Source organism: Zingiber officinale, chromosome 6B, assembly GCF_018446385.1.
Source record: "Zingiber officinale cultivar Zhangliang chromosome 6B, Zo_v1.1, whole genome shotgun sequence".
In the NCBI taxonomy this organism is placed as follows: Eukaryota; Viridiplantae; Streptophyta; class Magnoliopsida; order Zingiberales; family Zingiberaceae; genus Zingiber; species Zingiber officinale.
The window spans coordinates 107,446,760-107,451,244 of NC_055996.1; the positions used below are offsets into that span (position 1 = coordinate 107,446,760).

The following is a 4,485-nucleotide window of genomic DNA, read 5'->3' on the forward strand; positions in this document are numbered from 1 at the left end:
TATACTGGACATCTATTATTATCTAGAAGATAATAATAGATGCGGGGCTATAAGCTCTATACATACAATGTCTACATCCAACAACTACTAAAATTTAATAAACTTAAATTAGATCATTTTAATAGATTTGATTTACATTTATATATACAACTTATAATTAAACACACCAATTAAATATAATAACCAATAAAATGTTCCTAAACTGAGCTGTCGTCTCAGGTTTAATGCAATCTAATTTATCAATTTTTTTAATTATTTATTTTATATTAAATTCTTTGATAATTTATTATATATTTATTTAGGGCAAAAAATAAAAAGCATGCTTTTAGAATCGTCGCACGCAAATACAGAGGCAATACATAAATGGCCAATACGACGACTTTCTATTTTTCTAAAAAAAAATTGGAATTGTATTCTTATTTTGTTGCTTAACTTCGGATCTGAGAATTAGATTCTTAAGAAATTCTTTTTTTGATATAGAATCAGTTTTTTTTCAGGATTACATCCAAGAAAACTTAAAGAGCCAATTGATTTTTTTTCAATAGTTGAGGATATCAATTAGTTACAAGACATATTCGGTAGAGACATTAATTCAACATGCATACATTTGAATGTTCATTTATAACATTGTAAGTTGTTCTTTGGTATCAAAATTTAAAATGCCTATCATCTTAATTGAGTTAACCAACTGTGCAAGTTTTACATGGAAGCTGGAGCCATTAGCTTCACGACTTTAGCCTTTAGGTGGCTTTAACCATGAAATATAAGTAGCACAATTATATGGTAAGATCGATTTTTAAAAGAGCATTAAGAATGCTTTCTCTAGAGTTGGTGGTCTTTTCTAGTGAAGATGGTGGCCGAAGTTGGAGGAGAAGTTATTGGGCGGTATGTGAAGGTGCAGGCTACTATGGTTATGTTTCCAAGATTTTCCGGCAATCACCGGAGCTTTACTTGGCTTGGGGAGGAAGGTGAAGTAAAAGGAGAAGGTATATCAAACTTGGTAGGTGTTTACAATAGTCTTGCACAAGACAATAGGTAACTTGAAACGTCCCTAAACTTTCCTCATTTTTTTATAAACCCATGACCAATCAAAGGACATCTCTCTAAACATTTAGAGTAAAAATATCAGAGTTACAAACCCATCATACAAAACCACCATACCTAATAGAACCAATACATCTCAATCTAGTGATTAACAAAAGTAACAAGAAAGCACTAATACAACTCCTCATACAATAAGAAGGGCACATAAGAATCAAGCCTTCACAGCACTCCTAAGATATCCGAACAATGTCATGCATCCATCTCGCCTCCTCGTCTTCTCCGTCTGCATGCCTTCCGTCATACCCTGGGAGACGTCCTCACCTATAATGTAGACATCATGAGTCTACGAACCCAGCACGTACAATCCGATATGGATAATATGACATCCATAAGGTAGCAGGAGCAATAACTAATCGACATAGAACATAACCACAATTACAAACCAGAAAGGGAAATACGGTATGTAAAAGAGACAACATAGCTAATTAGGATAGATATGTCACACATCTGATAACCACTATTTGAGCCAGTCAATCAGTCCCATGACCCTAGAGTTACCTATCCCGTACTGTCACCACATATATTCATACCCATCCAATTAACTATATAAGAACACATAATCATTCCATAATATACTTATTTCAATAACATGATCTACCCTTTTTCCTTCTTTACAGTCATACATGAACAGTAAAGAATTTAGATCTATTCATGACAATCATGCACATTTTAAAGAATAAAAGAAGAACATACATATTAAGCATTACATGATCCAATATGTACCAGCATTTTAAGATCATCTAAAAGAATCCATTACCACATCAAAAACAAATCCATTCGAACTAACCCAATTCCGTCCAAAAAATCCGAATGAATCAGGAAGAGGTAAGAACATCTACGGAATTAAACCAAACCTACTAATTCTGTTCAGAAGGGAAGGAAATTCGAAGTCAACACAAGGAAACGAGAGCACCACTTGTCCATTCCATATCCTAGCAATCTGTCCAAAGAAAGAACATGTCCCAAGCCCACACCAATACCATTCAATTATTATCCAATAACATAAATCTAAAGTGAAGCGGAGCGAAGGACAAACGAAAATGATCATGTCACACTGTAACAATTTTTACAGAAACAATTCAACAAAGAAGTAGGCCATCCTATACTAACGTGAGGTAATCACATACACCATCATTGTAATTATCCAAGAAAATGTGACTGGAAATTAGACAAGAATTCTCTATCAATCTAACCAACTAGCATATAGTTTTGTTTTAGAATCCAAATCTCGCTTCCTTATCAAAAATCCCGGCAATAGAAGGAAAGCAAATCAGTGCGGCAATTCAACTTCTACACAAAAATTCCCAATTCCGACCATGATTCCAAATCCCACATGAAGAAACATATTCTAATCAAATCAACTATATATCTCTAACCAACAGCATAAAGAAACAAAGTCCCACAACAATTTGTCCAACCAAAATCAAAGCCAAAGAAAAAGGATCAACAACAATACTTGAAACAAGAGGAAGAACTCATCCGGATTCACACTCCAACCATACCCAAACCGAAAATCCACAACCAAACTGAAAATCAGAGCAACATAGATCAAAACCGAAAATCTTCTCAAAACCAATAAGACAATTCCAACTCCTTCCAAACGAAGCAAAAGTAGATTATAGAGAAGAACAAATCTCCTTGGAGTCAACTAAACACCCAATACAGCAGGAATCCTGAAGTTCAAACTACCAAAGCTCAATCCATCATAGAAGAACCCGATCCAGACCTTTCCAATCGCAGTGGAGAACTCATAGAATGAATCAACACTGTAAACCTTATCACCCTGTTTGAAAACAACTTAAGTGAAGGAATTGAATTGAATTCCATTAGGAATTGAATTCCGGCAGGAATTGAATTCAATTCCTATGTTTGGAATGGATTAGTGAATAATAGAATTGAATTGAATTCCTTAATTTGGAATCTATTTGAATTGAATTCCATTCTTATATATTTACCATTTTATCCTCATAATTAATCATTTAATAATCAAGTTAAGTATTAGAGAATAGGAAGAAGGGATTGCACAGTTAAGACAGCAGTATGAAGAAGGTGGCGCACGGGAGAAATGGTGCATGGAGAAGTTTTCGACACAAGGAGAAACAACGCACGGGAGAAAGGTAGGAGAAAACAAGAGAGTCGGCAGATGAAAAAAAAGGTTTTAAGTTAAAAGGAAAATTAAGTAATTTTAGTTGTTCATGATAAATCCCTATCCAAATCTGACCATTTGAGGTCTGATTTACTATTCACGTTTTGAATGAAATTAGAATTGAATTCCATATCAAATCCATCTCAAAAATTCATTCCAAACTATGGAATTGAATTCCAATTACCATAGGAATTCAATTCCATAGGATTCCAAACAGGGTGTATAGGAAGAAGCAATAACATCAAGGAAACTTCAAGCCAAACCCGGACGCCACGGAAACCTGAAGTCAAATCAAAACATCACGGGAACCTCATGCTGGATCAAGAACCTCACAGAAAACAAAAACCCAAATCGCGCCACATTACAACAATCGGAATAAATGCATCAACATCTCTTAAGTTTCCCACCCCTATACCTCACATATTTCATATTATCATAGATAGATGAACTTTCCTTTCCAATCTCGCGTTGCCGTCAGAATCCCTAGCCTGTGAGATTACGCCGACAAGGAGCATGCGAAGGTCCATGTGCCCTGTTGCCATGTCCCCCGTAGCTTGCCGGCATGGGGACGTTGATTGGTTGGAACCCAGAACTTGGTAGAGTGTCCGTCGTAGATCGCCGAGCGAAGCAAGGTGGAGTCGGCGAATTTGAGGGAGGGTGCGTGAGTATCGGGTAAGGCTAGGTTTATATACCTAGGTCAATTAAATCATAATCTTAGGTAATTGAGCTCAATCAAATTCTAACTTAATTAGGTATTTTTAAACCGGCTTTTTCATACCCAATTATATCCCTTAAAACCTAAAATAATTCCCTAAAAATTCATAAAAATTTCTGTAAACTGCATTAATTCATATAAACTTAATTCCCGATAAATCATCCATGAAAACATATTTATTTTTTCTTAAAATAAACTAATTAGGTTAGATTTTAATTATTTTCACCTTTATCCATATTTTTGGTATCTAATAACCTTATGTATTTATTTTATATTCATCCAAGCCGTACAAAATTTATAATTTACATCACAAGTCCCCTTTTTTTTTATAACTTTTATGCATATTTAGGTCATGCAATTTATTTAAGTTCGGATATATTATAACCTATTTGATTAAACATAATTAAAACTAGCCACTTAAATTAAATTTCATTTTAATTATACCCGAACTAATTAAATAATTACTTGTAATTTAAACAATTAGTTTAGGACATTACACTTCCTCCCCTTTAAATAAAAT

The 4,485-nt window shown here is 34.3% G+C and overlaps 1 long non-coding RNA gene across 1 annotated transcript; it reads right to left on the reverse strand.

Moving 5' to 3' along the window:
• Positions 1-1,110: 1,110 nt before the first annotated feature.
• LOC121988763 lies at positions 1,111-3,951 on the reverse strand. Its single transcript, XR_006114096.1, has 2 exons — positions 1,963-3,951; positions 1,111-1,365 (listed from the first exon to the last, which is right to left on the reverse strand). It is a non-coding gene; the product is annotated as an uncharacterized LOC121988763 (long non-coding RNA).
• Between the last annotated feature and the right edge of the window lie 534 nt (positions 3,952-4,485).